Here is a 13,374-nt window from a genome sequence, read left to right as displayed (position 1 = left end):
AAACACGCGCCCATTCAGAATTCCTCTTCTGAGTTGATAAAATTTAAACTAATTTGTTTATGTCATATACCATGTATTATTATTAGTATAGATTGTATTGATGTTAAGTAACGTTGAGGTTTATTTTTCGTGTAAATGTATAGTTTTCTTTACATTCTAAGTAGTGTTATTTATAAATATTTGATTACCAGATTCTGAAATATTATTTGCTACCCGACAAAAAAAAAACGTTACCTATTTTGTAAAATTATTTGGTTGTTTTCTTTTGGAAAATGTGACACAAGTGAAACGAACAAACTGATTAAGACTTTATTGTTATACGTTATTCACAGCGGGGTATGCAATGGTATATAAAAAAGTAATTGCTTATAAAAATACAATCAGGTATTAATGCCTATGCAATGTTTTCAGAAAGTAGTTCATATCATGTTTTGATTGTTCTCATATTTTCCGTCGTCATGGATTCCATGTATAAACGAATTATGCTCGAAACATTACATTACTGGCGGAGTAATAATATCGTACTTGATTAAGGAGAAATAATGCGTATCTATTTGCTTGAACCAATTGCTCTCCTTAGTCTATTGCAGCAGACATAATTTAATTAAGAAGCGTAAACAAACGCTCAATACCTTAATCGAATGATAAATGAGTATAATACAAATACGTGTTTGTATCGAAGGTACGGACCAATATAAATGAACATGGCATGATAACTGTTACACTGTACACACGAACCTACCACGCTGTTTTGCGAAAGCTTAAATTTGAAGATTAATATCTATTTCCAAAGTATGAGTATTAATTCCATTTACCCCATATTAATATAATTTATGTATTACCTTGCATTACATTTGTAATCATTTTTCTAAGGTCTGTGTGTCTGCTGAAAACATCAAGTTGTTTTTTCTATGATCAGAGTGTGAATGAATATACACAGAAAACATGTGCTTTATTCTTCAAAGGATTTAGAACAACTTAAAGCTACTTTAAGCTACCTTAAATACGTAATGAAATATAAGTTCACGACGTTCTCAGCCAGTTAAATAAAATTTATATGTGTAGCATTGTAAAATTGAAGTATACACTCTTTACGGAATGTATAAAAAATCAAGAAAATTAACTGTTTCAAAATAATAATTACATTTGCAGAGAAAGGAAAAAGTAAGCACATATCTTATAAAATTGATAGATATTCTCTGTATATTTTAGATTTCGTTTCATTACATCGCTATCATAAAATATAATATATCGTTCTCATAACCTTGCATAACAATGCACACTAACACCCCCGTTAAATGATGGCTTTAAAACAATTTTATATCAATCTTTTGAAATAAAATCCTGTTTTAAGCGAGCCTTAATTGAGGAAGGTCTCTCTGCTATCTTAATGATGTTTGAAGCCATATATCGATCTTCAAATGACAATGAAACGATATTTTATTTCCGTTCGAATCGAACCCAAAATACATAAATTTGTGTAAAATACAAAATGCTTCACAACATAACGTGATATGGTTTATTATTATTCACAAAGCCATATCAAACGAAATTAATTGATTTCAACTCGTAATATCCTAACAACGACAAACAGAAATCGAATTACATGCGTATTTTTGAAAAATTGAAACGGAAGTATTAAATAAAACATAACAATTCAGAAATCTATCTCATGTATAAAATATATAAATGTGTTTAGCGTAGCTTATTTTGAAAAATTTAAAGATGACAAACAAGTTTTATATAAAATGTTAAAATAAAAACATACATGTACGGCATTATCAAATTGAGCGATAATTATTTGATGCATTACTTTATTAAAATATCTAAAAAACATAAATAACACTTATTTGGTTATGAAATTGTTTTTACTAGAGTATAATTATAGTCTTATAAGAATAAATAGTGACATAAAACGGTTTCCATTACTTCCGGATAATTTAACCAATGTACTAATTTGATACGCACTAAGTACAGGTTGCCGTCAAATTGAAACCAAAATATCAGATGGCATCATTGCAACATCCAATCAAAACTGTTTGGAGAAACTGTATTTCCTCATGCAAGTCATGTATGTATAGACAATCAATTTGCTTTAAATTTAATAATATTGGAGACATAACCAACGTTCCAGAAAGATATTGTTATTTTCGAAACTTTGTAGACCTTGAATCTTGCATATTTCGTTTTGTTTTGAATAGAAGAATTTAAGTTTTCCTTTTATCAAAGACAAATGGACGGTTAAACGAATTACTTTTCTAATATGAGGACTATTAATTTGAGTATATGTTGTACCAAAACACGCATGTAGCCATTCAAATAAAACACATCGGAAGTTTATTACCAGGTTGTGGTAGGAATGAGATATTTCAGTATCGATTGATGAATCAATATCATAACACATGTGTGTAACTTCATTTTTTGTATTTAGATATTTTATAGCACACAACCAATCACATTACAGGTAATCGATCCTAAAAATGCAAATTCATTTTCAAGACGAAATGTTGTTTTTCAACGTTGTCAGTAAACGTTCCGAAGTTATTAATAACCTGTCATCGACAGCAATGATCTAATCTCCTATATTGATAATAGAAAAATGGAACAGTCTTACATTTGTTTTTGGTTAAATTTTGACAAACTTTACTTGAATACAAAATGTGTTTTTTGCAATTAGCCCTATCAAAATGTTCCATAAACACATTGCATGTTTGTACATGCGCCTCAATTACATTTTATACTAAGGGATTCAGACGCATACTCATTATTTTCGAAATTGTCCACAATGATTTATGTTTTGCAATGCATTGTAAGTTCGAAAAGTGTTATGTACGTTTTCAAATTGGCACACAATTAACGACGAACGAAACAGTAACACTTGTGAAACAGCTTTCGTTCAGAAAGCACGGACTGTATCTGGAAAAGTGTGAAGCCTATTGGCACCAGTATAAGATAACTTGATACATGTCTAGTATCGTTTTCCGAAAGACTATCCTTGCGACAATTACTTCTGAAAACACGGCCAGTCTATTATAACATAAAAAAAACATTGAGGATATTTTTACGATATTGTTTGCCTATATAAGACATTCAGATAATAAAACATAATACCAAAAGGCAACATTAGCAATAAATCTATGTAATATTTTATACCGGTTATATATAATTGGCACAATACCCGGTTATATATAATTGGCACAATACACAGTGTAACCATTTTATATAATTTTTGTTATTTTTATTTGTATGTTTTCTTTCAGGAATTTATATAAACATACACGCATTCAAACTATGTGAAAGTATACCAACAATTGTATATAGCATGTATTAGTCATGAACAAAGGTATAAATTGGGTGTTATTATTGAATATGCATTACAATTAATGTCTTGACTTAAAAGGGGAAAACAAAAAAATAAGAACAGAAAAAACAAGAGAAGGTGCGCACATACAGGAACCTAGGAAAATTCTTATGATCGCACTGTAACCTTTCAGTGACAAAGTTATAATTAATATAAAAATTAATTAGATCTTGCAAACAAGTTCTTAAGTAATTGACCATCGTTCTTTTGTCGTTTCAGTTAGTTTTATGTCGTATATATGAAGTTAGCTTCCCGCAAACTATGAAGTTATCAATTGTAACTTGGTAACATTTTCTTTCTTCAAGAAAAAAACCCATTATTATTTAACGTAGAGAACCAGAGTATTTATTGTATTTTTCTATTTCAAACCCAATACTTCCAAGAATAAATAAGTTAAAATTCCTTTCAAAATGAGTGATTGTTTCCTCCCCTTAGTTTAAAAAGTACATGTTTTATTGTTAGTTAAATTAATACTATACTATAAAGAATAAGTTCTTTATATTTGGCGAATAATTGTATAATTGCATTCTGAGTAAGTATCTCTTGTAGAAATGAATTTGAAAAATATACTTCCATTTATTTCCATCGTTATGGAGAATTTTCAATTGTTATGCAAATCGATTATCTTTTTTTAAATAACACGTTATTAATTTATATGGATTTAATAGTTGATAAAAAGTTAGTTTAGCATGATAGGGAAGGCATTTTAACACTCATATCTTTGCTGCTAAATTTTAGATTTAAAGATCTAAAAAATGTCTTCACTGCGTAAATAAAACCTTTTATATTAAATCAAGTTTATATTTTAACCGGTATGTTTTTAAATTGGTGTTTTGCTAAAACAGGAGTTTAAATCAATAACTAATTAAAAAAACAAATCTCTTTTCGCTTTTGTGCATTGCTTTCTTAAAAAAGGTTTGTGAACGATGGTTAATTGTGAAAATAAAGGCAAAATCATGTTTATGACATTGTTTACATCTAAAGTATCTTACAATTCAAAAAACTGTTCGAAACATGCAACCTCTTTGAACAAGAAGTAATATGTATAGTATTTGTTACAATATTATCATAATGTTGCCCTGTGTAAAAAAAGGGTGCCCATTTCTAAACGCGATTTAATAAAAATGACACATTTACTTTAACAACATGAATACAATTTTCTTATCAATGCAGGTTTTATTTTTTTAGAACAAGTATATATGTTTTATCATATTTAATCAATCAATTGCAAACATTGACATTGGACACAAGTTAATCATAAGTTTATTGATTTTATCAAGGATTTCCTTTGTAGGCGTTGGTATTGTATAAAAAGGGAATACAGATTGGAAGTTTTTAAGACTTTCTAGCAGTTATTTTACCTATACGATTAAGCAGTCTTTTGTCATTGATTGACACGACTGATCGCTTTATTCTATTTATTTAGGATCTTGTAGCTATACTTTAGGGCTCCAATAAATCTAAAATTGGTTTTGTAAAAATATAACTTTAAAGCCGGATAATAAAGACAAAACATGGAGCATATCCTATGCAGATTTCAAGGGGTGTCAGAGGGGTGTCAGATTCATCCAGTAACAAAGCCGTTTCGTCAACAAATTGCAAATTGTATACATGTATTCTACTATTTACGTTTATTTAATATAATTACGTTTTGTTAAGTTTTAGTACGTATACTTCTAATAATGTTTGTATGTATAAGTATCCGAATGATTTCACTCAATGACTGTTTAAATAGACACAGTTTGCTTAAAGAAGTACGTTTTGTAAGTGGTTGAACTTTCGTTACAATGCTCGGTTTAGATACACCGATTACATTTCAATATACGAGCTCATGCAGTTTCGCTTACCCATCACATATTAAAGACATCAAACTTTAAGCTGTGTTTTTTTTTTTTTTAATTTTCCAGGAAGCACTTGCGCGTGACATGACAGCCTATCATTTTCATCTGCGACCAAGGATTGTCAGAAATAAAAATATCATGCACTTAGTATGAGGAACACTAATGATACGTGGTCGGCTTAGCTATAAGCGGTCGTTCGTGACATTTTGAAATGCGTTTATGGGAAGAGATAAACAACGACAGCGTTTGTTTTTTGTCAATACAATTGTCATTTTCAACTAGGCACACTTGAGATCAATTGTATTAAAACACACTTAGTCCGTTTCTGGATATGGAATCATTGTATCATTCGTCCAAGTCATCGGAGCTTTTATTAGTTTTACCATTTAAAATTATATCTCGAGATGTATAATGTGTAAATATGTTTATTTTGTTTGGTAAAAGCAATATGAATTCGGCTTTAGTATTTGATACGACTTTCATTGATATACATAATGTGCATGTAATTATTAAAATCATAACGATTTCAAATATGATATGAGCTATGATATGTACCGGCTAGGTTCATTTTCATTCTAGTATCATTATCAATATTTTGAATCATCTGTGAATCGCCAATTTATCCTCAGCGTTACCGAAATCTATTGGACGAACACTTTTTAATTCAAATCTACATCTTGGTAGCCTAATCGTGATACACAAGTTTGCTTTTCGATGTATTCAAATTTGGCCGACTAGAAGCTGTTTTCCATCAAAGGATGTCCTTTAATTTCCTCCATCAATACACATGATGAACATTTTACTTAACCTTTCTTTGACCTTAAAATTTACTTTGATAAATATAAAAAGGCCGCCTCCGAATATAAATGAATACAAAAAATAAATAACATAAATGAAATAAGTTATAAATAACAAAATAAATAAATTAATAAATACATGTTAAAAATATATTTTTCAGGTTTTGATCAGATTAAAACAATAAAGACTATTCTTGTATTGTCCGCAAACAGCAAGCTTGAATTAAAGTCGACATAAAATACCTACGCATTCGAATATAAATAAATGAATACATATACACATGTTTCATTCTTGTTGGATTTAGACTTGGTACAATACAAACTATGCTTCGTTTCGTTTTGTTTAGTAATACTCTCAGCACATTTGTTATAATGTGGAAAAGAGGTATAAAGGTGAGTTACAAAATAATTCAAAAATAGGTCAAGCAGTATGGATAAGGTAACACATACAATATTTTGTTTCAACATAGTTACTAGGATGATATAATCAAATTGCATAGAACTAGATCAAGTCCAGACAATATTTGTATATCAATACAAATACAAATGCAGCAAAAAAAGAAGGGTGCAACGACATTCGGTATTTTATCAACAGTATATATGTTATAATCATTACATAAAGCTAACAGAAACATTATGTATAAACAATATCAGCTAGGTGTATTTTCAAAAAATAATTTTTATAAATTTTACTTAATTACAAAATTTTGATCGATCTGTTTCATTCATGATTATTAAAAAAAGTAAAGCATTATTGGTTTTATGTCTAATGTATGGGAGTAGTTGCTGTCGTTGGTTTGCAAAGAAAGGACAGTTCAATATGTAATGGAATTCATCACCAATGTCATTTAAATTACACAGTTTACACTTTCAAAGGTTACGATCAATATTTTACCAACAGCCCTTTTGCAATGGCACATGGTGGTTACACATACGGAACTTTATAAGGTAAGGTTAATAATGATAAGGTACAAACTCAAAAAAATTGTCTAGTCCAAACGTGTCTTTAAAAATCGATAATTAAGACATTGAGGCATTGAATATATATCGGATGACCATTGCGGTATGCATTGATCACAGAGTACTTTATTTAATTTTGACAATAAAAGATGCTTGGTGCCAGTAAAATATTGATTATTCCACACAAAGCTCATTCCACATTGATCAAAAATACATTTTACGGTATCGAACTCAACATCGTTTACACTTGCATGAGAATATATTAGCTTATACATTATTGCGCTGAGCTTATTTTGATCATTTGTAACAAGTTCATACCAAACCCCGATAATTTTCTTTTTAATTACAATTGATAGTGGGTAACGACCAAGATCCCCATAAATCATGACATGTGTTGTACCTTTTTTAACACCAAGAATATGTTTAAAAGAATTAGTGTGAACGTTTTCAATAGTTGATAAATCTCCGTAACCCCATACTTCGCACCCGAATGTTAAAATTGGGACAATGGTATTGTTGAACAGTTTCAATGTTTCAATTGATATTCAATAGATAAATCAAGGTTTTTTACTTTTTTATATTGACTAAACATTGCCTTTCTCACCTGTTCTACTACATGATTTTTTGCTAATGAAAATTGTCTGTTTTTAGAGAACATCACACCTAAATATTTCAAATAATCAACTATTTCTTATGAGTATTTATGTTTATTTATACCTCTTTTTCATTTCATTTTATCACCCAGAACAATAACTTTATTTTTAGCATAATAAATATCTAATTTTCATTGGCAGCAAGACGAGTAAAAAATGTTCAAAACAGACACAAGGTTTTCTTCCGAAGTGCCAAATATTACTGTATCATCGGCAGTTATGTGCTGTAGCAGTATGCTGTTATTGTCCATAAATAGAGCGCTTGAATACATGTCAATAATCGTAATTTGAATCAGATTTCTTATAAATTATTCATTACGCGATAAGTTTGTAATCGATTTGAATTTGTTTCTTATGTAATCATTCACTAAAATGGTACATATTGCCGATTATTTCAAATATTTTGCATGAAGAAAACTCATCTACAATTTACGAAACTTTGACAATATTTTTTTCCAAAATAGTTTGCTAGATGTAAAATGAAGCAAACTGCTTACACTCCTGTTACTAAGCTAAAATTATTATTTTGTGAGTTACCAATTACGGTCAATTATTGTATTAATTTTGTTAATTGTTGAATACCAGTTTGCTATTTTCACAGCTTATAAATATTGGTAAACGAAAACAAAATATGCTAACACATACCTTTTGATTTTTTTTGCATATTATCGTTATAGGCCGATCCCGCGATATGAGTGTACGTTTTCAGTTGTTACTGGAACATATATATACTAAAACATATTATTTCTCTAACAAAATATTATGTATAAAACGTCAACTAACTCACCAATACGGTCAATATCACTGATTAATAGGAAACATATCACAGGTAAGCCTATTTTCACGAGAATTGATTTAAACATCATTAATTTACTAAACATGTCCAATATTTTCAGAAGTACGTTTAAACATCAATGTTTTAGGGCGTGGAAGTAAAATAAAAAAGATATTTCCAGCAAACTAAAAGCTAGTTCCTAAAAAAATGCAGTAATACATTTCCTCTTGCAAAATTAGTGCCCTATCAATGTGACAGAGCTTTTCTTCTCCGTATTTACCAAACGATAACCGACCTGCGTATGCCCATTATCAACGTATGCAATTTTTTATCAATATAGAGCCAAAGGCAGCAGAAACATGGGTATTCCACAAGGTTGCTGAATAATAACTTGTACATATTAAAATTGTGTAAAATACTCTTAGGTCTGAAATCATTAAATCACGATTTATTTATTTGTTTAATACGTGATATGATTTTAAACGGATTCGGGTTTGTTTGGAAAATAACACAACTATCTCGAAATAACGTCTTAAGGCTTGATTATTTTGCGTTAATTATAGTGGAGTATGAAATTGCCTTTCAGATTACAATCAGAAAAATATACTTACTTATCGGTTGTTTTAAAATAGAAGTTCATTTCCGATCAAGCGTTGGCGTGTTTTACGTCGTCATGGATTCCACGAATAATCGAATATGTACACATAATTTAACTACAAGCGGATCAATTATCCTAATGCGTCTCGCTTTACTATAATCTTTAGAACTGCTCTCATTAGTCTGTTGTGGCAGACAAATTCAATTAAATGGCGTACATACACAGTCAGTGCCATTTATTGAATGATTAATGAGTATAATTAATCCGTCCGTTTTTTATTGAAGGCACGGACCATATTAATACTCATAGCATGGTGATTGTTTACACGCTGAAGACATGAACCGACAACGCTGTTTAGCGAATGCTAAAATAAACAGAATACAATATGTTTCCAGAGAATGAGGATTGATTTCAATTTACGTTATATTGATATTTATATTATCTTGCTTTTCAAATGGTCTTTATAAATGTTTCTATGGTGTTTGTTTCTGCTGAAAACACAGAATAATAATTTTCTATGAATAGTGGACGAGTGGATATACTTAGAAAACATGTGCCGTATTCTCCACGTGATTGACTAAATCTTCAGGACGCAATGAATCTTATTTATATCACACTAATCAATAAAACTGTATATGTGTAGAATTGTTATCTTATTTATATCACCCTAATCAATAAAACTGTATATGTGTAGAATTGTTAACTTGAAATTCGAGACAGTTCGAAACTTATATGTTTACTTAAAAGAAATTCACCTTCTTTAGAACAATAGTTTAATTTACAGTTAAATTTTGCGCATATTTCCCCGTTTTCTGAATATAAAAGTATAATGTTTTAATTCCTGTTCAGTTTCGTGCTTTTTACACTGCTCGTGTCCCGTTATTTAAGTTTTTACAATAAGCCAATGCAATCAACACACTTGATCATTTAAAGTTAGGTAACAATATCTATTTCCGCATGTAACAATAAAGTGCTTTTTTTATTGAGTGCGGTGTTCTTTAGATAAGATTTACTCTGTTGTTTTAAATAGTTACAAAAATATAATAGTTTTAAATATCGTCTCATTAACTTTGCACAACACAGCACAGTTAAATCACCGTTAAATTAGAGCTTAGAAACAGTAATATATCAATCTTTAGAAATAACATATTGAATGGTATCGTTAACTGTTCAATGTAGTTCTCTTTTCTGTCTTGATGTTAGAAGCAATACATCGATCTCAAATGGACACAATAAAACGATTTTGTAATATCCGCACAAATCGAACCAAAACATAATTAAGCTGTAAAAAATACAAAATATTAAACAATTTGATCGTGATATGGTTTATTATAATCTCATTTATCCTTAAAGGTCAATCTTTATTGTTTATATTTTACTGTTCATTAACGCTCGATTGGTCATTGTCTGCTCTGGTACTACTTAAATCTAACCCGGGTACCCTTAAGTATACTGAAATTTACCCTGGGAAACAGAAAATATACTTTAACATATCCTGTCAATTTAGATGTATCCGAGGTTTAGTATTGCCCAAAATCCGTTATCCTAAAACGCACTACAGAATACGAAACACAATTCTATAAAAAAAATGCTTTTGAGTATAAATTTACCGAGATTCTTTAGTATATTTTCCTTTCACGGGATGCATTTAAGTTGTACCCGAGCAGACAATGACAAATCGAGCGTTATTAAACAGTTAACTGAACAACCTTAAACAAAAGTGAAAAAATATTAGTGTTATTTAAAACGTGTATTCTTTTTTTTTGACATATACTCTCTACAAAATATATATATATATAGCAGTTATTTTCATAATGCTGTTTTATGATGTTTCATAAAAACGTTCACGCTGTTTGAAACCACAAAGGTATTTATCTATTGCTTACTTACCGTGCATGTCGACACGGTATTGGTAACCTTCGTTGGTGTGATACGATTGTAAGTTGGCAGAATGTCGCGATTAACCCAATTATGCCTAGTGGACTCTCCCATCCTTCTAAATTGGATCAATTTATTTCCAAAATAAGGGATGTCTAGTATATTTATCTCTTTATTTAGAATATTTCTTACATAAATTCATTTAAGCAAACAGCGTATACCCTGATAGGACGCCGCATCATGCGGCGTCTCATCTGGGTCTACCCTGTTTGCCAAGGCCTTTTTCTAGACGCTAGGCATACATGAGTTAACAAGTTAATTGGTACGATGTTCTCTATGCAAAAAGAATGATAATAATATTAGAATAGCCTCTTTCAATAAATTTAACCAGTGAACCTCTTGCATCCATACATCAGCATATATATACCTTAATTCATTATGCGATTTTGCGGGTAACCTACAGCTACTCCTTATTTATACACTTATAATTCTTCTGGTTAGAACGACCAATCTATAACTTTGATACGGAAAATACAGAGACTGTCATCAAATTGAAACAAACATGTTTGTTTTGATGGCCCAATTGCAACGTCCAATGAAAACATTCATTGTCTTTGAGTTACTTTTTTTCCTCATGCGTGGTGTTTCTGTATTGACAATAAGGGGATGGCCGTTTATTTGATAATATTGTACACATATACAGAGTTCCAGGATACTATTTTTAATGTTCTTGAACTAAAACATTTGGATTTATTATTGCGGAGGTTAAATTTCTTTCTCCTAAAATCAATCACTTTTTGATGGAAACACCAATGTCTTAACTTATATCTTTCGGACTTTCATTTTGTTTAACATGCCACTGATGATGTTGTATAGGTATTTAGTATATTACATTTCATTGATTTGCGCTGAGTTGTATGGATACTAGTTAATTGAATACATATTTAACCCAAACGTTTATTTATTTGATTAAAATAAAACAAACTGAAAATGAACTACCAGATTGAGGTATGAAAAATATATGTAGCTATTTATTGATTAATCAGTATACAACACTCAAATAGAACTGTGTTGTTTTGGTATTAAAATTATTCTAAGAACACACTCAATCTAAACACAGATACTTTAACCTCAAGTTGCAAAACAATGTTAAAATCCGACGTACTTTTTCAACGTTGAAAGCAAAGATTCCGCAGTTATTAATAATTAATAATGTAAATTGCTGTATAAATACAGCATCATACTGCAATATCATATTCAGCAATCCGTGTAAATTGCTATCGGAAAAAAGGAACAAACTTACTTTTGCGTTTGGTAACATTGTGACAAAATGCAATTTTAGACAAATGTTATTTAGATTTGCAATAAGCTCTTTCAAAACCAAAATTGATGGTTATCAAATAGCCGGAACAGTTTTTTTTCATGTGTGGATTTTACGATTCGGTTACCATACTTTGACACAAAATGTACATGGCGCAGATGTTGTAATAGACATTTTGCCCATTCTGCTTCCGCATCTATAAGAATGTGCTCATATAAAAGGCACGCATAAACATTTTTCCAACGTTGTCCACACACATTTAATACTTGCAATGCAATATCTGTTAAATATGTGGAAAATATATATTTGCAGACTTTTTAAAGAAATATTGGCGAAAGCTATAGCAGCTTTACTTCCCTTATCACGGACTGTGTCTAGGGGAAGTGATACGCCTATTGACACAATATGAGATCTTGATACACGTTAAATATCGTATTCATTGCGACCATTACTTATGAAAACACTGACAGTCTTTAATATTAAGCAATAATTGGAAACCTTTTTTTCGTACGATATTGTTAATAATGTTTGAAGATCAAGGACATGCGGAAATAATTAATTTAAATTGTAATTTCAGGCAAAAAATAGGCAATTATTCAATGCTATACATATATTATATAGTTTTCACAATACACATGTTTACTATCATATAAATATAACGATATTTTTAACTACCCAATTAACGTTATTTAATAACTGTTAAAATAAACTTTACTTCCCGAAATTCAGAGTGTCAGTTCTTAATCTTACTTTAAACTGCTTGAATTAATTTATGGCACGCTACTGCAATAGAAGATTTTACTAAGTTAAGCTTTCATGACACATATCAAAAACACAGTACTGTGCCCTTCAATAGTTTGTCAATATTCCGTGAAGCATACCAGACTATATAAGACCATTGTTTTCATTTCCGACCTAGGATTGCCAGACCTTGTCATTCACCTAAAAATATATCAAACACATTTATAAGAGACGGGTTCATTACTTTCTTGATAAAACAATAACATGCGCGCCTCTCTCTAACGTTGCGAAGTGCTCTCGATATTCGTTGTTTGGGCCACAGACCCATTTCGACAAACACGGGTTATCGCTCAGTATCGAGAATACATTATTAATGAGAAGAACTAAACACTGCTTTACAAAAATACAAATACAATTGGCTATCGGCTTTTCAAGTATGATAAACTGTG

This window comes from Dreissena polymorpha, chromosome 14 (assembly GCF_020536995.1).
Source record: "Dreissena polymorpha isolate Duluth1 chromosome 14, UMN_Dpol_1.0, whole genome shotgun sequence".
NCBI classification, from domain to species: domain Eukaryota; kingdom Metazoa; phylum Mollusca; class Bivalvia; order Myida; family Dreissenidae; genus Dreissena; species Dreissena polymorpha.
The sequence above is the reverse complement of the archived record's forward strand: the minus strand, read 5'-3'. Positions refer to the sequence as shown.